The 21,611-nt window shown below is 43.5% G+C and overlaps 12 non-coding genes across 12 annotated transcripts; all 12 read right to left on the bottom strand.

Moving 5' to 3' along the window:
- Nucleotides 1-3,242: 3,242 nt before the first annotated feature.
- trnad-guc (transfer RNA aspartic acid (anticodon GUC)) lies at nucleotides 3,243-3,314 on the bottom strand. Its single transcript has one exon. It is a non-coding gene; the product is annotated as a tRNA-Asp (tRNA).
- A 2,410-nt stretch (nucleotides 3,315-5,724) lies between these two features.
- On the bottom strand, nucleotides 5,725-5,796 carry trnad-guc (transfer RNA aspartic acid (anticodon GUC)). Its single transcript has one exon. It is a non-coding gene; the product is annotated as a tRNA-Asp (tRNA).
- Nucleotides 5,797-6,690: 894 nt separating this feature from the next.
- Nucleotides 6,691-6,762, bottom strand: trnad-guc (transfer RNA aspartic acid (anticodon GUC)). Its single transcript has one exon. It is a non-coding gene; the product is annotated as a tRNA-Asp (tRNA).
- A 1,890-nt stretch (nucleotides 6,763-8,652) lies between these two features.
- trnad-guc (transfer RNA aspartic acid (anticodon GUC)) lies at nucleotides 8,653-8,724 on the bottom strand. The gene has a single exon. It is a non-coding gene; the product is annotated as a tRNA-Asp (tRNA).
- A 308-nt stretch (nucleotides 8,725-9,032) lies between these two features.
- Nucleotides 9,033-9,104, bottom strand: trnad-guc (transfer RNA aspartic acid (anticodon GUC)). Its single transcript has one exon. It is a non-coding gene; the product is annotated as a tRNA-Asp (tRNA).
- Nucleotides 9,105-9,600: 496 nt separating this feature from the next.
- Nucleotides 9,601-9,672, bottom strand: trnad-guc (transfer RNA aspartic acid (anticodon GUC)). The gene has a single exon. It is a non-coding gene; the product is annotated as a tRNA-Asp (tRNA).
- Nucleotides 9,673-14,414: 4,742 nt separating this feature from the next.
- trnad-auc (transfer RNA aspartic acid (anticodon AUC)) lies at nucleotides 14,415-14,486 on the bottom strand. The gene has a single exon. It is a non-coding gene; the product is annotated as a tRNA-Asp (tRNA).
- A 2,026-nt stretch (nucleotides 14,487-16,512) lies between these two features.
- Nucleotides 16,513-16,584, bottom strand: trnad-guc (transfer RNA aspartic acid (anticodon GUC)). Its single transcript has one exon. It is a non-coding gene; the product is annotated as a tRNA-Asp (tRNA).
- Nucleotides 16,585-16,900: 316 nt separating this feature from the next.
- On the bottom strand, nucleotides 16,901-16,972 carry trnad-auc (transfer RNA aspartic acid (anticodon AUC)). Its single transcript has one exon. It is a non-coding gene; the product is annotated as a tRNA-Asp (tRNA).
- A 2,220-nt stretch (nucleotides 16,973-19,192) lies between these two features.
- Nucleotides 19,193-19,264, bottom strand: trnad-guc (transfer RNA aspartic acid (anticodon GUC)). The gene has a single exon. It is a non-coding gene; the product is annotated as a tRNA-Asp (tRNA).
- A 316-nt stretch (nucleotides 19,265-19,580) lies between these two features.
- On the bottom strand, nucleotides 19,581-19,652 carry trnad-auc (transfer RNA aspartic acid (anticodon AUC)). Its single transcript has one exon. It is a non-coding gene; the product is annotated as a tRNA-Asp (tRNA).
- Nucleotides 19,653-21,101: 1,449 nt separating this feature from the next.
- trnad-guc (transfer RNA aspartic acid (anticodon GUC)) lies at nucleotides 21,102-21,173 on the bottom strand. The gene has a single exon. It is a non-coding gene; the product is annotated as a tRNA-Asp (tRNA).
- Between the last annotated feature and the right edge of the window lie 438 nt (nucleotides 21,174-21,611).

Here is a 21,611-nt window from a genome sequence, read left to right on the forward strand (position 1 = left end):
GAAGAATATCTCATTCATTGCCTTCAATGACACTTCATTTAGCCACCAATAGTGAGAAGTGCTGATTGTGTCTCTGTTGTGGTCGTAGTCTGAATGGTTTAAAGAGCTGCTTTCAGTGCCGCTCCATCTTAGCCTTAACTGATATAAACATGCAGTAAAAAAAAATCGATTTTCGATAAGTGTTTTGCACCAAACAGTTAATAATAATAAACAAGTTTTCACTGAGGCTCTGTAAGAGCCATATGAATGAAATAAGTAATTATTGATATGACAGGAGCAGGAGGCTTTGACACTTAGGTGTGTCGACGTGGGAGTGACGTCACCAGGTCTGAATGGGAAGGATACTGACCTGCTGGCTTTGTGTGTATTAGGAAGCGGTGAGCGGGGCGGTCAGTCCTGGCAAAGTTTGGAGCCTGATCATCAAAATGGAATAAATCGATAATTGTGACAGAACAAAGAAATGGTTTGGAGTTGATTGATACACGGACAGATGAGATTCCCCGAGATAACCCAGTGCGGCCCTTTACCATCATTAGTTTGTTGTGTTTTTAATAATAAAAACTTGTTAATAATAAAAACTGTTTGGTGCAAAACACTGATTGAAAATCGATTTATTTTTTACTGCATGTTTATGTCTGTTAAGGCTAAGATGGAACTGAAAGCAGCTCTTTAAACCATTCAGATATGAACACAAGAGAGACACAATCAAAACTGTCAGATGATTTATTACCCATAATAATAACTCAGAAATAGTCCAAATTATAATGTATTTTTATTTCTTTCCTACTTACGGAAGGTTTCTGTTTATATCGTAGGTTTGTGGTGCCTTTCTATCCTAAAGAAAGATATAAAACTTCAGATATTTCACAAAAAGATATTAACATTCATGGAAAAACCTCACATAACCTTATATTAAAGCATAAAGTACGGCGCCCACCATAAGAAAGGCTTGCAGTATTCAATTATGCTGCATAACTGACCAGTACAGTATTGCGAGGGAACGCAAAAGAAAAAAAATTCCCCATGTCCCCTAAGGGGCTCCGTACTAAGCAACTGTAGTATCGTCGGAAAAATCCCCAAACACTTTAATCGCCGATCGACTATTGTTATTATTATTATTATTATTATTATTATTTTAAACTGCCGAAGTTTTGGAACGAGTTAGATACTTTAGCAGACATTAAAATCCCATCGTTAACGAGGTAAGATGTTAAAAGTTTTTAAAAATCTATCAAGCTATAGCTAAAGAAACCTGTGTATTTTATTACTATTTAGTTTATTAGTTAATTTATTTAAAATCATAAGCGATTTTGTTTGAAAAGGCTTGCTTTCAAAGTACACTTCTACATCAGATGAATAGAGAAGCTGTTTACTGACTGTCCATCTCAATATCCCTAGCAAGTGTTTATTGTTTTATAATAATAAAGCATAAAGTTTATTCAATGGCACAGGCATCACAGGGTGCAGGAGCCCTGTCATGATCACAGGGCTCACAGGGCTCCTAAAACAGATAATCATCATTGATACATTTTTGTTTAATTATGCTTACCTACATTGTACAATTTACCTCTCAGGAACCCCTGCAGCATCCTCAAGTTCCTCTGCATCACCTGCAGCTTCACACACTGCACTGCACCTGCTCCACCTTCATCATTCTCTGCAGCCTGAGCAGGACATCCTCCAGCTGCTTTTGGCGACCAGCAAGCTGCTCCACTGCTCCCCAGCTACGACCGAGATGTGAAACAATGGCACTGCTCTCACCAGCAGCAAAGGATTTGGATTAAAACAGAGATGGTATCCCTGGATCTGTGGCATGACATGGTTACGTTTACAGTATTATACGATTTTTACTGGACTGTGGTAGAAAACATTGGCCAAGATAAAACAAGGAACGAAATAAGCTCGCCGTCGGGGAATCAAACACCTGTCTCCAGCGTGACAAGCGTGGATACTTACCACTATTCTAACGAGGACTTGTTGTCTTCTGGCCCCACCTATTTTTGGCTTTTCATCAATTTCCACAGAAGCTACATTTAAACTATCATCCGATTATTACAGTACCGCAGTGGAAAACGTCACCAAGAAACAAAGCCAGGTCCCCGTCAGGGAATCAAACCCCGGTCTCCTGCATGACAAGCGGGGATACTTACCACTATACTAACGAGGACTTGTTGTCTTTTGGCCCCACCTATTTTTAGCGTTTCATCAATTTCCACGGAAGTTATGTTTACAATATCATACGATTATTACTGGACTTTGGAAGAAAACATTGGCCAAGAAAAAACAAGCTTCCAGTCGGGGAATCGAACCCTGGTCTCCCACGTGACAAGCGTGGATACTTGCCACTATACTAACGAGGACTTGTTGGCTGTTGGCATGACCTATTATTGGTGTTTCATCAATTTCCACATAAGTTACGTTTAAACAATGATACAATTATTACAGTACCGCAGTGGAAAATGTCATCCAAGGAACAAAGCAAGCTCCCCGTCGGGGAATCGAACCCCGGTCTCCCGCATGACAAGCGGAGATACTTACCACTATACTAACGAGGATTTGTTGACTGCTGGCCCCACCTATTTTTGACATTTAATCAATTTCCACAGAAGTTATGTTTAAAAGGTGATAGGATAATGACTGGACTGTGGTAGAAACATTGGCCAAGATCAAACAACCTCCCCGTCAGGGAATCGAACCCCGCTCTCCTGCATGACAAGGGGGGGTACTTGCCACTATACTAACGAGGACTTGTTGTCTTTTGGCCACACCTATTTTTGGCTTTTCATCAATTTCCACAAAGCTACATTTAAAACATCATACAATTATTACAGTACCGCAGTGGAAAACGTCATCCAAGAAACAAAGCAAGCTCCCAGTCGGGGAATCGAACCCTGGTCTCCCGCGTGACAAGCGGGGATACTTACCACTATACTAACGAGGACTTGTTGACTGCTGGCCCCACCTATTTTTGACATTTAATCAATTTCCACAGAAGTTACGTTTAAATGACTGGACTGTGGTAGAAAACATTGGCCAAGATCAAACAACCTCCCCTTCGGGGAATCGAACCCCGGTCTCCCGCGTGACAAGCGGGGATACTTACCACTATACTAAAAAGGACTTGTTGTTGCTCTGTCTAAACCTATTTTTGGCTTTTCATCAATTTCCACACAAGTTACTTTTAAACTGTGATAGGATAATGACTGGACTGTGGTAGAAAACATTGGCCAAGATCAAACAACCTCCCCGTCGGGGAATCGAACCCCGGTCTCCCGCGTGACAAGCGGGGATACTTACCACTATACTAACGAGGACTTGTTGTCTTTTGGCCCCACCTATTTTTGGCTTTTCATCAATTTCCACAAAAGCTACATTTAAACCATCATACAGTTATTACAGTAGCACAGTGGAAAACATCATTCAAGAAACAAAGCAACCTCCCCGTCAGGGAATCGAACCCTGGTCTCCTACGTGACAAGCGAGGGTACTTACTACTATACTAACGAGGACTTGTTGATTGCTGGTTCACCTATTTTTGACATTTCATCAATTTCCACACAAGTTACGTTAAAACCGTGATAGGATAATGAATGGACTGTGGTAGAAAACATTGGCCAAGATCAATCAACCTCCCCGTCAGGGAATCGAACACCGGTCTCCCGCGTGACAAGCGGGGATACTTACCACTATATTAACGAGGACTTGTTGTCTTTTGGCCCCACCTATTTTTGACATTTCATCAATTTCCACAGAAGTTACTTTTAAACTGTGATAGGATAATGACTGGAATGTGGTAGAAAACATTGGCCAAGATCAAACAACCTCCCCGTCGGGGAATCGAACCCCGGTCTCCCGTGTGACAAGCGGGGTTACTTACCACTTTACTAACGAGGACTTGTTGACTGCTGGCCCCACCTATTTTTGACATTTCATCAATTTCCACAGAAGTTACGTTTAAATGACTGGACTGTGGTAGAAAACATTGGCCAAGATCAAACAACCTCCCCGTCAGGGAATCGAACCCCGGTCTCCCGCGTGACAAGCGGGGATACTTACCAATATACTAACGAGGACTTGTTGTTGCTCTTCCTAAACCTATTTTTGTCTTTTCATCAATTTCCACAGAAGGTACGTTTAAACTGTATTACGATTATGACTGGATTGTGGTAGAAAACATTGGCCAAGATCAAACAACATCCCGGTCGGGGAATCGAACACCGGTCTCCTGCGTGACAAGCGGGGATACTTATCAATATACTAACGAGGACTTGTTGTTGCTCTTCCTAAACCTATTTTTGTCTTTTCATCAATTTCCACAGAAGGTACGTTTAAACTGTATTACGATTATGACTGGATTGTGGTAGAAAACATTGGCCAAGATCAAACAACATCCCGGTCGGGGAATCGAACCCCGGTCTCCTGCGTGACAAGCGGGGATACTTACCACTATACTAACGAGGACTTGTTGTCTTTTGGCCCCACCCATTTTTGGCTTTTCATCAATTTCCACAACAGCTACATTTAAAACATCATGCAATTATTACAGTACCACAGTGGAAAACGTCATCCAAGAAACAAAGCAAGCTCCCCGTCGGGGAATCGAACCCTGGTCTCCTACGTGACAAGCGAGGGTACTTACCACTATACTAACGAGGACTTGTTGACTGCTGGCCCCACCTATTTTTGACATTTCATCAATTTCACAGAAGTTACGTTTAAATGACTGGACTGTGGTAGAAAACATTGGCCAAGATCAAACAACCTCCCCGTCGGGGAATCGAACCACGGTCTCCCGCGTGACAAGCGGGGATACTTACCACTATACTAACGAGGACTTGTTGTCTTTTGGCCCCACCTATTTTTGGCAATTCATCAATTTATAAAAAGTTTACATTTACACAATCATATAATTATTACAGTACCACAGTGGAAAACGTCATCCAAGAAACAAAGCAAGCTCCCCGTCGGGGAATCGAACCCCGGTCTCCCACGTGACAAGCGGGGATACTTACCACTATACTAACGAGGACTTGTTGTTGCTCTGCCTAAAGCTATTTTTGGCTTTTCATCAATTTCCACAGAAGTTACCTTTAAACTGTAATATGATTATGACTGGATTGTGGTAGAAAACATTGGTCAAGATGAAACAACCTCCCCGTCAGGTAATCGAACCCTGGTCTCCCACGTGACAAGCAGGGATACTTACCACTATACTAACGAGGACTTCTTGACTTTTGGCCCCACCTATTTTTGGCTTTTCATCAATTTCCACAGTAGCTACATTTAAACTGTATTACCATTATGACTGGATTGTGGTAGAAAACATTGGTAAAGATGAAACAACCTCCCCGTCGGGGTATCGAAACCTGGTCTCCCGCGTGACAAGCAAGGGCACTTACCACTATACTAACGAGGACTTGTTGTCTTTTGGCCCCACCTATTTTTGACATTTCATCAATTTCCAGCGAAGTTACTTTTAAACTGTGATAGGATAATGACTGGACTGTGGTAGAAAACATTGGCCAAGATCAAACAACCTCCACGTCGGGGAATCGAACCTCAGTCTCCCGCATGACAAGCGGGGATACTTACCACTATACTAACGAGGACTTGTTGTCTTTTGGCCCCACCTATTTTTGGCTTTTCATCAATTTCCACAAAAGCTACATTTAAAACATCATACAGTTATCACAGTGGAAAACGTCATCCAAGAAACAAAGCAAGCTCCCCGTCGGGGAATCGAACCCCGGTCTCCCGCGTGACAAGCGGGGATACTTACCACTATACTAACGAGGACTTGTTGTTGCTCTGCCTAAAGCTATTTTTGGCTTTTCATCAATTTCCACAGAAGTTACCTTTAAAATGTATTATGATTATGACTGGATTGTGGTAGAAAACATTGGTCAAGATGAAACAACCTGCCCGTCAGGGAATCGAACCCTGGTCTCCCACGTGACAAGCAGGGATACTTACCACTATACTAACGAGGACTTCTTGACTTTTGGCCCCAAGTATTTTTGGCTTTTCATCAATTTCCACAGTAGCTACATTTAAACTGTATTACCATTATGACTGGATTGTGGTAGAAAACATTGGCCAAGATCAATCAACCTCCCCGTCGGGGAATCGAACACCGGTCTCCCGCGTGACAAGCGGGGATACTTACCACTATATTAACGAGGACTTATTGTCTTTTGGCCCCACCTATTTTTGGCTTTTCATCAATTTCCACAGAAGTTACCTTTAAACTGTTTTATGATTATGACTGGATTGTGGTAGAAAACATTGGTCAAGATGAAACAACCTCCCCGTCAGGGAAGCGAACCCTGGTCTCCCACGTGACAAGCGGGGATACTTACCACTATACTAACGAGGACTTGTTGTCATTTGGCCCCACCTATTTTTGACATTTCATCAATTTCCAGCGAAGTTACTTTTAAACTGTGATAGGATAATGACTGGACTGTGGTAGAAAACATTGGCCAAGATCCAACAACCTCCCCGTCGGGGAATCGAACCCCGCTCTCCCGCGTGACAAGCGGGGATACTTACCACTATACTAACGAGGACTTGTTGTCTTTTGGCCCCACCTATTTTTGACATTTCATCAATTTCCACAGAAGTTACTTTTATATTGTGATAGGATAATGACTGGACTGTGGTAGAAAACATTGGCCAAGATCAAACAACCTCCCCGTCGGGGAATCGAACCCCGGTCTCCCGCGTGACAAGCGGGGATACTTACCACTATACTAACGAGGACTTGTTGTCTTTTGGCCCCACCTATTTTTGGCTTTTCATCAATTTCCACAAAAGCTACATTTAAACCATCATACAGTTATTACAGTAGCACAGTGGAAAACATCATCCAAGAAACAAAGCAACCTCCCCGTCAGGGAATCGAACCCTGGTCTCCTACGTGACAAGCGAGGGTACTTACTACTATACTAACGAGGACTTGTTGACTGCTGGTTCACCTATTTTTGACATTTCATCAATTTCCACAGAAGTTACGTTAAAACCGTGATAGGATAATGACTGGACTGTGGTAGAAAATATTGGCCAAGATCAAACAACCTCCCCGTTGGGGAATCCAACCCCGGTCTCCCGCGTGACAAGCGGGGATACTTACCACTATAATAACGAGGACTTGTTGTCTTTTGGCACCACCTATTTTTGGCTTTTCATCAATTTCCACAAAAGCTACATTTAAACCATCATACAGTTATTACAGTACCACAGTGGAAAACATCATCTAAGAAACGAAGCAACCTCCCCGTCAGGGAATCGAATCCTGGTCTCCCGCGTGACAAGAGGGGATACTTACAGTGGTAAGTATCCCCTCTATACTATACTAACGAGGACTTGTTGTTGCTCTGCCTAAACCTATTTTTGGCTTTTCATCAATTTCCACAGTAGCTACATTTAAACTGTATTACGATTATGACTGGATTGTGGTAGAAAACACTGGCCAAGATCAAACAACCTCCCCGTCAGGGAATCGAACCCTGGTCTCCCACGTGACAAGCGGGGATACTTACCACTATACTAACGAGGACTTGTTGTTGCTCTGCCTAAACCAATTTTTGACATTTCATCAATTTCCAAAGAAGTTACTTTTAAACTGTGATAGGATAATGACTGGACTGTGGTAGAAAACATTGGCCAAGATCAAACAACCTCGCCGTTGGGGAATCGATCCATGGTCTCCCGCGTGACAAGCGGGGATACTTACCACTATACTAACGAGGACTTGTTGACTGCTGGCCCCACCTATTTTTGACATTTCATCAATTTCCACAGAAGTTCCGTTCAAACTGTGATAGGATAATGACTGGACTGTGGTAGAAAACATTGGCCAAGATCAAACAACCTCCCCGTCGGGGAATCGAACCCTGGTCTCCCGCGTGACAAGAGGGGATACTTACAGTGGTAAGTATCCCCTCTATACTATACTAACGAGGACTTGTTGTTGCTCTGCCTAAACCTATTTTTGGCTTTTCATCAATTTCCCTAGTAGCTACATTTAAACTGTATTACGATTATGACTGGATTGTGGTAGAAAACACTGGCCAAGATCAAACAACCTCCCCGTCAGGGAATCGAACCCTGGTCTCCCACGTGACAAGCGGGGATACTTACCACTATACTAACGAGGACTTGTTGTTGCTCTGCCTAAACCAATTTTTGACATTTCATCAATTTCCACAGAAGTTACTTTTAAACTGTGATAGGATAATGACTGGACTGTGGTAGAAAACATTGGCCAAGATCAAACAACCTCCCCGTTGGGGAATCGATCCCTGGTCTCCCGCGTGACAAGCGGGGATACTTACCACTATACTAACGAGGACTTGTTGACTGCTGGCCACACCTGTTTTTGACATTTCATCAATTTCCACAGAAGTTCCGTTCAAACTGTGATAGGATAATGACTGGACTGTGGTAGAAAACATTGGCCAAGATCAAACAACCTCCCCGTCCGGGAATCGAACCCCGCTCTCCCGCGTGACAAGCGGAGATACTTACCACTATACTAACGAGGACTTGTTGACTGCTGGTTCACCTATTTTTGACATTTCATCAATTTCCACAGAAGTTACGTTTAAATGACTGGACTGTGGTAGAAAACATTGGTGAAGATGAAACAACCTCCCCGTCAGGGAATCGAACCCTGGTCTCCCGCGTGACAGGCGGGGATACTTACCACTATACTAACGAGGACTTGTTGTCTTTTGGCCCCACCTATTTTTGACATTTCATCAATTTCCAGCGAAGTTACTTTTAAACTGTGATAGGATAATGACTGGACTGTGGTAGAAAACATTGGCCAAGATCAAACAACCTCCCCGTCGGGGAATCAAACCCCGGTCTCCCGCGTGACAAGCGGGGATACTTACCACTATACTAACGAGGACTTGTTGTCTTTTGGCCCCACCTATTTTTGGCTTTTCATCAATTTCCACAAAAGCTACATTTAAAACATCATACAGTTATCACAGTGGAAAACGTCATCCAAGAAACAAAGCAAGCTCCCCGTCGGGGAATCGAACCCCGGTCTCCCGCGTGACAAGCGGGGATACTTACCACTATACTAACGAGGACTTGTTGTTGCTCTGCCTAAAGCTATTTTTGGCTTTTCATCAATTTCCACAGAAGTTACCTTTAAACTTTTTTATGACTGGATTGTGGTAGAAAAAATTGGTCAAGATGAAACAACCTCCCCTTCGGGGAATCGAAACCTGGTCTCCCGCGTGACAAGCAAGGGTACTTACCACTATACTAACGAGGACTTGTTGTCTTTTGGCCCCACCTATTTTTGACATTTCATCAATTTCCAGCGAAGTTACTTTTAAACTGTGATAGGATAATGACTGGACTGTGGTAGAAAACATTGGCCAAGATCAAACAACCTCCCCGTCGGGGAATCGAACCCCGGTCTCCCGCGTGACAAGCGGGGATACTTACCACTATACTAACGAGTACTTGTTGTCTTTTGGCCCCACCTATTTTTGGCTTTTCATCAATTTCCACAAAAGCTACATTTAAAACATCATACAGTTATCACAGTGGAAAACGTCATCCAAGAAACAAAGCAAGCTCCCCGTCGGGGAATCGAACCCCGGTCTCCCGCGTGACAAGCGGGGATACTTACCACTATACTAACGAGGACTTGTTGTCTTTTGGCCCCACCTATTTTTGGCTTTTCATCAATTTCCACAAAAGCTACATTTAAACCATCATACAGTTATTACAGTACCACAGTGGAAAACATCATCCAAGAAACAAAGCAACCTCCCCGTCAGGGAATCGAACCCTGGTCTCCCGCGTGACAAGAGGGGATACTTACAGTGGTAAGTATCCCCTCTATACTATACTAACGAGGACTTGTTGTTGCTCTGCCTAAAGCTATTTTTGGCTTTTCATCAATTTCCACAGAAGTTACCTTTAAACTGTATTATGATTATGACTGGATTGTGGTAGAAAACATTGGTCAAGATGAAACAACCTCCCCATCAGGGAATCGAACCCTGGTCTCCCACGTGACAAGCGGGGATACTTACCACTATACTAACGAGGACTTCTTGACTTTTGGCCCCAAGTATTTTTGGCTTTTCATCAATTTCCACAGTAGCTACATTTAAACTGTATTACCATTATGACTGGATTGTGGTAGAAAACATTGGTCAAGATGAAACAACCTCCCCGTCGGGGAATCGAAACCTGGTCTCCCGCGTGACAAGCAAGGGTACTTACCACTATACTAACGAGGACTTTTTGTCATTTGGCCCCACCTATTTTTGACATTTCATCAATTTCCACAGAAGTTACGTTAAAACCGTGATAGGATAATGACTGGACTGTGGTAGAAAACATTGGCCAAGATCAAACAACCTCCCCGTCGGGGAATCGAACCCCGGTCTCCCGCGTGACAAGCGGGGATACTTACCACTTTACTAACGAGGACTTGTTGTCTTTTGGCCCCACCTATTTTTGACATTTCATCAATTTCCACAGAAGTTATTTTTAAACTGTGATAGGATAATGACTGGACTGTGGTAGAAAACATTGGCCAAGATCAAACAACCTCCCTGTTGGGGAATCGAACCCCGCTCTCCCGCGTGACAAGCGGGGATACTTACCACTATACTAACGAGGACTTGTTGTCTTTTGTCCCCACCTATTTCCACAAAAGCTACATTTAAACCATCATACAGTTATTACAGTACCACAGTGGAAAACATCATCCAAGAAACAAAGCAACCTCCCCGTCAGGGAATCGAACCCTGGTCTCCCGCGTGACAAGGGGGGATACTTCCCACTATACTAACGAGGACTTGTTGTTGCTCTGCCTAAACCTATTTTTGGCTTTTCATCAATTCCCACAGTAGCTACATTTAAAATGTATTACGATTATGACTGGATTGTGGTAGAAAACACTGGCCAAGATCAAACAACCTCCCAGTCAGGGAATCGAACTCTGGTCTCCTGCGTGACAAGCGGGGATACTTACCACTATACTAACGAGGACTTGTTGTTGCTCTGCCTAAACCTATTTTTGACATTTCATCAATTTCCACAGAAGTTACTTTTAAACTGTGATAGGATAATGACTGGACTGTGGTAGAAAACATTGGCCAAGATCAAACAACCTCCCCGTCGGGGAATCGAACCCCGGTCTCCCGCGTGACAAGCGGGGATACTTATCAATATACTAACGAGGACTTGTTGTTGCTCTTCCTAAACCTATTTTTGTCTTTTCATCAATTTCCACAGAAGGTACGTTTAAACTGTATTACGATTATGACTGGATTGTGGTAGAACACATTGGCCAAGATCAAACAACATCCCGGTCGGGGAATCGAACCCCGGTCTCCTGCGTGACAAGCGGGGATACTTACCACTATACTAACGAGGACTTGTTGTCTTTTGGCCCCACCCATTTTTGGCTTTTCATCAATTTCCACAACAGCTACATTTAAAACATCATGCAATTATTACAGTACCACAGTGGAAAACGTCATCCAAGAAACAAAGCAAGCTCCCCGTCGGGGAATCGCACCCTGGTCTCCTACGTGACAAGCGAGGGTACTTACCACTATACTAACGAGGACTTGTTGACTGCTGGCCCCACCTATTTTTGACATTTCATCAATTTCACAGAAGTTACGTTTAAATGACTGGACTGTGGTAGAAAACATTGGCCAAGATCAAACAACCTCCCCGTCGGGGAATCGAACCACGGTCTCCCGCGTGACAAGCGGGGATACTTACCACTATACTAACGAGGACTTGTTGTCTTTTGGCCCCACCTATTTTTGGCAATTCATCAATTTATAAAAAGTTTACATTTAAACCATGACATAATTATTACAGTACCACAGTGGAAAACGTCATCCAAGAAACAAAGCAAGCTCCCCGTCGTGGATTCGAACCCCGGTCTCCCGCATGACAAGCGGGGATACTTACCACTATACTAACGAGGACTTGTTGTTGCTCTGCCTAAAGCTATTTTTGGCTTTTCATCAATTTCCACAGAAGTTACCTTTAAACCATGATACAATTATTACAGTACCACAGTGGAAAACATCATCCAAGAAACAAAGCAAGCTCCCCGTCGGGGAATCGAAACCTGGTCTCCCGCGTGACAAGCAAGGGTACTTACCACTATACTAACGAGGACTTTTTGTCTTTTGGCCCCACCTATTTTTGACATTTCATCAATTTCCAGCGAAGTTACTTTTAAACTGTGATAGGATAATGACTGGACTGTGGTAGAAAACATTGGCCAAGATCAAACAACCTCCCCGTCGGGGAATCGAACCACGGTCTCCCGCGTGACAAGCGGGGATACTTACCACTATACTAACGAGGACTTGTTGTCTTTTGGCCCCACCTATTTTTGGCTTTTCATCAATTTCCACAAAAGCTACATTTAAACCATCATACAGTTATTACAGTGGAAAATGTCATCCAAGAAACAAAGGAAGCTCCCCGTCGGGGAATCGAACCCTGGTCTCCCGCATGACAAGCGGGGATACTTACCACTATACTAACGAGGACTTGTTGTTGCTCTGCCTAAAGCTATTTTTGGCTTTTCATCAATTTCCACAGAAGTTACCTTTAAACCATGATACAATTATTACAGTACCACAGTGGAAAACATCATCCAAGAAACAAAGCAAGCTCCCCGTCGGGGAATCGAAACCTGGTCTCCCGCGTGACAAGCAAGGGTACTTACCACTATACTAACGAGGACTTTTTGTCTTTTGGCCCCACCTATTTTTGACATTTCATCAATTTCCAGCGAAGTTACTTTTAAACTGTGATAGGATAATGACTGGACTGTGGTAGAAAACATTGGCCAAGATCAAACAACCTCCCCGTCGGGGAATCGAACCACGGTCTCCCGCGTGACAAGCGGGGATACTTACCACTATACTAACGAGGACTTGTTGTCTTTTGGCCCCACCTATTTTTGGCTTTTCATCAATTTCCACAAAAGCTACATTTAAACCATCATACAGTTATTACAGTGGAAAATGTCATCCAAGAAACAAAGGAAGCTCCCCGTCGGGGAATCGAACCCTGGTCTCCTACGTGACAAGCGAGGGTACTTACCACTATACTAACGAGGACTTGTTGTTGCTCTGCCTAAACCTATTTTTGACATTTCCTCAATTTCCACAGAAGTTACTTTTAAACTGTGATAGGATAATGACTGGACTGTGGTAGAAAACATTGGCCAAGATCAAACAATCTCCCCGTCAGGGAATCGAACCCCGGTCTCCCGCGTGACAAGCGGGGATACTTACCACTATACTAACGAGGACTTGTTGTTGCTCTTCCTAAACCTATTTTTGTCTTTTCATCAATTTCCACAACAGCTACATTTAAAACATCATACAATTATTACAGTACCGCAGTGGAAAACGTCATCCAAGAAACAAAGCAAGCTCCCCGTCGGGGAATCGAACCCTGGTCTCCTACGTGACAAGCGAGGGTACTTACCACTATAATAACGAGGACTTGTTGACTGCTGGCCCCACCTATTTTTGACATTTCATCAATTTCACAGAAGTTACGTTTAAATGACTGGACTGTGGTAGAAAACATTGGCCAAGATCAAACAACCTCCCCGTCGGGGAATCGAACCCCGCTCTCCCGCGTGACAAGCGGGGATACTTACCACTATACTAACGAGGACTTGTTGTCTTTTGGCCCCACCTATTTTTGGCTATTCATCAATTCATACAAAGTTTACATTTAAACCATGACATAATTATTACAGTACCACAGTGGAAAACGTCATCCAAGAAACAAAGCAAGCTCCCCGTCGTGGAATCGAACCCCGGTCTCCCGCATGACAAGCGGGGATACTTACCACTATACTAACGAGGACTTGTTGTTGCTCTGCCTAAAGCTATTTTTGGCTTTTCATCAATTTCCACAGAAGTTACCTTTAAACCATGATACAATTATTACAGTACCACAGTGGAAAACATCATCCAAGAAACAAAGCAAGCTCCCCGTCGGGGAATCGAAACCTGGTCTCCCGCGTGACAAGCAAGGGTACTTACCACTATACTAACGAGGACTTTTTGTCTTTTGGCCCCACCTATTTTTGACATTTCATCAATTTCCAGCGAAGTTACTTTTAAACTGTGATAGGATAATGACTGGACTGTGGTAGAAAACATTGGCCAAGATCAAACAACCTCCCCGTCGGGGAATCGAACCCCTGTCTCCCGCGTGACAAGCGGGGATACTTACCACTATACTAACGAGGACTTGTTGTCTTTTGGCCCCACCTATTTTTGGCTTTTCATCAATTTCCACAAAAGCAACATTTAAACCATCATACAGTTATTACAGTACCACAGTGGAAAACATCATCCAAGAAACAAAGCAACCTCCCCGTCAGGGAATCGAACCCTGGTCTCCCGCGTGATAAGCGGGGATACTTCCCACTATACTAACGAGGACTTGTTGTTGCTCTGCCTAAACCTATTTTTGGCTTTTCATCAATTCCCACAGTAGCTACATTTAAAATGTATTACGATTATGACTGGATTGTGGTAGAAAACACTGGCCAAGATCAAACAACATCCCGGTAGGGGAATCGAACCCCTGTCTCCTACGTGACAAGCGAGGGTACTTACCACTATACTAACGAGGACTTGTTGTTGCTCTGCCTAAACCTATTTTTGACATTTCATCAATTTCCACAGAAGTTACTTTTAAACTGTGATAGGATAATGACTGGACTGTGGTAGAAAACATTGGCCAAGATCAAACAACCTCCCCGTCAGGGAATCGAACCATGGTCTCCCGCGTGACAAGCAGGGATACTTACCATTATACTAACGAGGACTTTTTGTTGCTCTTCCTAAACCTATTTTTGTCTTTTCATCAATTTCCACAGAAGGTACGTTTAAAATGCATTATGATTATGACTGGATTGTGGTAGAAAACATTGGCCAAGATCAAACAACATCCCGGTAGGGGAATCGAACCCCTGTCTCCTACGTGACAAGCGAGGGTACTTACCACTATACTAACGAGGACTTGTTGACTGCTGGCCCCACCTATTTTTGACATTTCGTCAATTTCACAGAAGTTACGTTTAAATGACTGGACTGTGGTAGAAAACATTGGCCAAGATCAAACAACCTCCCCGTCGGGGAATCGAACCCCGCTCTCCCGCGTGACAAGCGGGGATACTTACCACTATACTAACGAGGACTTGTTGTCTTTTGGCCCCACCTATTTTTGGCTTTTCATCAATTTCCACAGAAGTTACCTTTAAACCATGATACAATTATTACAGTACCACAGTGGAAAACATCATCCAAGAAACAAAGCAAGCTCCCCGTCGGGGAATCGAAACCTGGTCTTCCGCGTGACAAGCAAGGGTACTTACCACTATACTAACGAGGACTTGTTGTCTTTTGGCCACACCTATTTTTGACATTTCATCAATTTCCAGCGAAGTTACTTTTAAACTGTGATAGGATAATGACTGGACTGTGGTAGAAAACATTGGCCAAGATCAAACAACCTCCCCGTCGGGGAATCGAACCACGGTCTCCCGCGTGACAAGCGGGGATACTTACCACTATACTAACGAGGACTTGTTGTCTTTTGGCCCCACCTATTTTTGGCTTTTCATCAATTTCCACAAAAGCTACATTTAAACCATCATACAGTTATTACAGTGGAAAATGTCATCCAAGAAACAAAGCAAGCTCCCCGTCGGGGAATCGAACCCTGGTCTCCTACGTGACAAGCGAGGGTACTTACCATTATACTAACGAGGACTTGTTGTTGCTCTGCCTAAACCTATTTTTGACATTTCATCAATTTCCACAGAAGTTACTTTTAAACTGTGATAGGATAATGACTGGACTGTGGTAGAAAACATTGGCCAAGATCAAACAATCTCCCCGTCAGGGAATCGAACCCCGGTCTCCCGCGTGACAAGCGGGGATACTTACCACTATACTAACGAGGACTTGTTGTTGCTCTTCCTAAACCTATTTTTGTCTTTTCATCAATTTCCACAACAGCTACATTTAAAACATCATACAATTATTACAGTACCGCAGTGGAAAACGTCATCCAAGAAACAAAGCAAGCTCCCCGTCGGGGAATCGAACCCTGGTCTCCTACGTGACAAGCGAGGGTACTTACCACTATAATAACGAGGACTTGTTGACTGCTGGCCCCACCTATTTTTGACATTTCATCAATTTCACAGAAGTTACGTTTAAATGACTGGACTGTGGTAGAAAACATTGGCCAAGATCAAACAACCTCCCCGTCTGGGAATCGAACCCCGCTCTCCCGCGTGACAAGCGGGGATACTTACCACTATACTAACGAGGACTTGTTGTCTTTTGGCCCCACCTATTTTTGGCTATTCATCAATTTATACAAAGTTTACATTTAAACCATGATATAATTATTACAGTACCACAGTGGAAAACGTCATCCAAGAAACAAAGCAAGCTCCCCGTCGGGGAATCGAACCCCGGTCTCCCGCGTGACAAGCGAGGGTACTTACCACTATACTAACGAGGACTTTTTGTCTTTTGGCCCCACCTATTTTTGACATTTCATCAATTTCCAGCGAAGTTACTTTTAAACTGTGATAGGATAATGACTGGACTGTGGTAGAAAACATTGGCCAAGATCAAACAACCTCCCCGTCGGGGAATCGAACCCCTGTCTCCCGCGTGACAAGCGGGGATACTTACCACTATACTAACGAGGACTTGTTGTCTTTTGGCCCCACCTATTTTTGGCTTTTCATCAATTTCCACAAAAGCAACATTTAAACCATCATACAGTTATTACAGTACCACAGTGGAAAACATCATCCAAGAAACAAAGCAACCTCCCCGTCAGGGAATCGAACCCTGGTCTCCCGCGTGATAAGCGGGGATACTTCCCACTATACTAACGAGGACTTGTTGTTGCTCTGCCTAAACCTATTTTTGGCTTTTCATCAATTCCCACAGTAGCTACATTTAAAATGTATTACGATTATGACTGGATTGTGGTAGAAAACACTGGCCAAGATCAAACAACATCCCGGTAGGGGAATCGAACCCCTGTCTCCTACGTGACAAGCGAGGGTACTTACCACTATACTAACGAGGACTTGTTGTTGCTCTGCCTAAACCTATTTTTGACATTTCATCAATTTCCACAGAAGTTACTTTTAAACTGTGATAGGATAATGACTGGACTGTGGTAGAAAACATTGGCCAAGATCAAACAACCTCCCCGTCAGGGAATCGAACCATGGTCTCCCGCGTGACAAGCAGGGATACTTACCATTATACTAACGAGGACTTTTTGTTGCTCTTCCTAAACCTATTTTTGTCTTTTCATCAATTTCCACAGAAGTTACTTTTAAACTGTGATAGGATAATGACTGGACTGTGGTAGAAAACATTGGCCAAGATCAAACAACCTCCCCGTCAGGGAATCGAACCATGGTCTCCCGCGTGACAAGCAGGGATACGTACCATTATACTAACGAGGACTTTTTGTTGCTCTTCCTAAACCTATTTTTGTCTTTTCATCAATTTCCACAGAAGGTACGTTTAAAATGCATTATGATTATGACTGGATTGTGGTAGAAAACATTGGCCAAGATCAAACAACATCCCGGTAGGGGAATCGAACCCCTGTCTCCTACGTGACAAGCGAGGGTACTTACCACTATACTAACGAGGACTTGTTGACTGCTGGCCCCACCTATTTTTGACATTTCGTCAATTTCACAGAAGTTACGTTTAAATGACTGGACTGTGGTAGAAAACATTGGCCAAGATCAAACAACCTCCCCGTCGGGGAATCGAACCCCGCTCTCCCGCGTGACAAGCGGGGATACTTACCACTATACTAACGAGGACTTGTTGTCTTTTGGCCCCACCTATTTTTGGCTTTTCATCAATTTCCACAGAAGTTACCTTTAAACCATGATACAATTATTACAGTACCACAGTGGAAAACATCATCCAAGAAACAAAGCAAGCTCCCCGTCGGGGAATCGAAACCTGGTCTTCCGCGTGACAAGCAAGGGTACTTACCACTATACTAACGAGGACTTGTTGTCTTTTGGCCACACCTATTTTTGACATTTCATCAATTTCCAGCGAAGTTACTTTTAAACTGTGATAGGATAATGACTGGACTGTGGTAGAAAACATTGGCCAAGATCAAACAACCTCCCCGTCGGGGAATCGAACCACGGTCTCCCGCGTGACAAGCGGGGATACTTACCACTATACTAACGAGGACTTGTTGTCTTTTGGCCCCACCTATTTTTGGCTTTTCATCAATTTCCACAAAAGCTACATTTAAACCATCATACAGTTATTACAGTGGAAAATGTCATCCAAGAAACAAAGCAAGCTCCCCGTCGGGGAATCGAACCCTGGTCTCCTACGTGACAAGCGAGGGTACTTACCATTATACTAACGAGGACTTGTTGTTGCTCTGCCTAAACCTATTTTTGACATTTCATCAATTTCCACAGAAGTTACTTTTAAACTGTGATAGGATAATGACTGGACTGTGGTAGAAAACATTGGCCAAGATCAAACAATCTCCCCGTCAGGGAATCGAACCCCGGTCTCCCGCGTGACAAGCGGGGATACTTACCACTATACTAACGAGGACTTGTTGTTGCTCTTCCTAAACCTATTTTTGTCTTTTCATCAATTTCCACAACAGCTACATTTAAAACATCATACAATTATTACAGTACCGCAGTGGAAAACGTCATCCAAGAAACAAAGCAAGCTCCCCGTCGGGGAATCGAACCCTGGTCTCCTACGTGACAAGCGAGGGTACTTACCACTATAATAACGAGGACTTGTTGACTGCTGGCCCCACCTATTTTTGACATTTCATCAATTTCACAGAAGTTACGTTTAAATGACTGGACTGTGGTAGAAAACATTGGCCAAGATCAAACAACCTCCCCGTCTGGGAATCGAACCCCGCTCTCCCGCGTGACAAGCGGGGATACTTACCACTATACTAACGAGGACTTGTTGTCTTTTGGCCCCACCTATTTTTGGCTATTCATCAATTTATACAAAGTTTACATTTAAACCATGATATAATTATTACAGTACCACAGTGGAAAACGTCATCCAAGAAACAAAGCAAGCTCCCCGTCGGGGAATCGAACCCCGGTCTCCCGCGTGACAAGCGAGGGTACTTACCACTATACTAACGAGGACTTTTTGTCTTTTGGCCCCACCTATTTTTGACATTTCATCAATTTCCAGCGAAGTTACTTTTAAACTGTGATAGGATAATGACTGGACTGTGGTAGAAAACATTGGCCAAGATCAAACAACCTCCCCGTCGGGGAATCGAACCCCTGTCTCCCGCGTGACAAGCGGGGATACTTACCACTATACTAACGAGGACTTGTTGTCTTTTGGCCCCACCTATTTTTGGCTTTTCATCAATTTCCACAAAAGCAACATTTAAACCATCATACAGTTATTACAGTACCACAGTGGAAAACATCATCCAAGAAACAAAGCAACCTCCCCGTCAGGGAATCGAACCCTGGTCTCCCGCGTGATAAGCGGGGATACTTCCCACTATACTAACGAGGACTTGTTGTTGCTCTGCCTAAACCTATTTTTGGCTTTTCATCAATTCCCACAGTAGCTACATTTAAAATGTATTACGATTATGACTGGATTGTGGTAGAAAACACTGGCCAAGATCAAACAACATCCCGGTAGGGGAATCGAACCCCTGTCTCCTACGTGACAAGCGAGGGTACTTACCACTATACTAACGAGGACTTGTTGTTGCTCTGCCTAAACCTATTTTTGACATTTCATCAATTTCCACAGAAGTTACTTTTAAACTGTGATAGGATAATGACTGGACTGTGGTAGAAAACATTGGCCAAGATCAAACAACCTCCCCGTCAGGGAATCGAACCATGGTCTCCCGCGTGACAAGCAGGGATACTTACCATTATACTAACGAGGACTTTTTGTTGCTCTTCCTAAACCTATTTTTGTCTTTTCATCAATTTCCACAGAAGGTACGTTTAAAATGCATTATGATTATGACTGGATTGTGGTAGAAAACATTGGCCAAGATCAAACAACATCCCGGTAGGGGAATCGAACCCCTGTCTCCTACGTGACAAGCGAGGGTACTTACCACTATACTAACGAGGACTTGTTGACTGCTGGCCCCACCTATTTTTGACATTTCGTCAATTTCACAGAAGTTACGTTTAAATGACTGGACTGTGGTAGAAAACATTGGCCAAGATCAAACAACCTCCCCGTCGGGGAATCGAACCCCGCTCTCCCGCGTGACAAGCGGGGATACTTACCACTATACTAATGAGGACTTGTTGTCTTTTGGCCCCACCTATTTTTGGCTTTTCATCAATTTCCACAGAAGTTACCTTTAAACCATGATACAATTATTACAGTACCACAGTGGAAAACATCATCCAAGAAACAAAGCAAGCTCCCCGTCGGGGAATCGAAACCTGGTCTTCCGCGTGACAAGCAAGGGTACTTACCACTATACTAACGAGGACTTGTTGTCTTTTGGCCACACCTATTTTTGACATTTCATCAATTTCCAGCGAAGTTACTTTTAAACTGTGATAGGATAATGACTGGACTGTGGTAGAAAACATTGGCCAAGATCAAACAACCTCCCCGTCGGGGAATCGAACCCTGGTCTCCTACGTGACAAGCGAGGGTACTTACCACTATAATAACGAGGACTTGTTGACTGCTGGCCCCACCTATTTTTGACATTTCATCAATTTCACAGAAGTTACGTTTAAATGACTGGACTGTGGTAGAAAACATTGGCCAAGATCAAACAACCTCCCCGTCTGGGAATCGAACCCCGCTCTCCCGCGTGACAAGCGGGGATACTTACCACTATACTAACGAGGACTTGTTGTCTTTTGGCCCCACCTATTTTTGGCTATTCATCAATTTATACAAAGTTTACATTTAAACCATGATATAATTATTACAGTACCACAGTGGAAAACGTCATCCAAGAAACAAAGCAAGCTCCCCGTCGGGGAATCGAACCCCGGTCTCCCGCGTGACAAGCGGGGATACTTACCACTATACTAACGAGGACTTGTTGTTGCTCTGCCTAAACCTATTTTTGGCTTTTCATCAATTTCCACAGAAGTTACCTTTAAACCATGATACAATTATTACAGTACCACAGTGGAAAACATCATCCAAGAAACAAAGCAAGCTCCCCGTCGGGGAATCGAAACCTGGTCTCCCGCGTGACAAGCAAGGGTACTTACCACTATACTAACGAGGACTTCTTGACTTTTGGCCCCAAGTATTTTTGGCTTTTCATCAATTTCCACAGTAGCTACATTTAAACTGTATTACCATTATGACTGGATTGTGGTAGAAAACATTGGTCAAGATGAAACAACCTCCCCGTCGGGGAATCGAAACCTGGTCTCCCGCGTGACAAGCAAGGGTACTTACCACTATACTAACGAGGACTTGTTGTCATTTGGCCCCACCTATTTTTGACATTTCATCAATTTCCAG

The sequence above is a fragment of the Xiphophorus couchianus genome, chromosome 24, assembly GCF_001444195.1.
Source record: "Xiphophorus couchianus chromosome 24, X_couchianus-1.0, whole genome shotgun sequence".
Classification (NCBI taxonomy): Eukaryota; Metazoa; Chordata; class Actinopteri; order Cyprinodontiformes; family Poeciliidae; genus Xiphophorus; species Xiphophorus couchianus.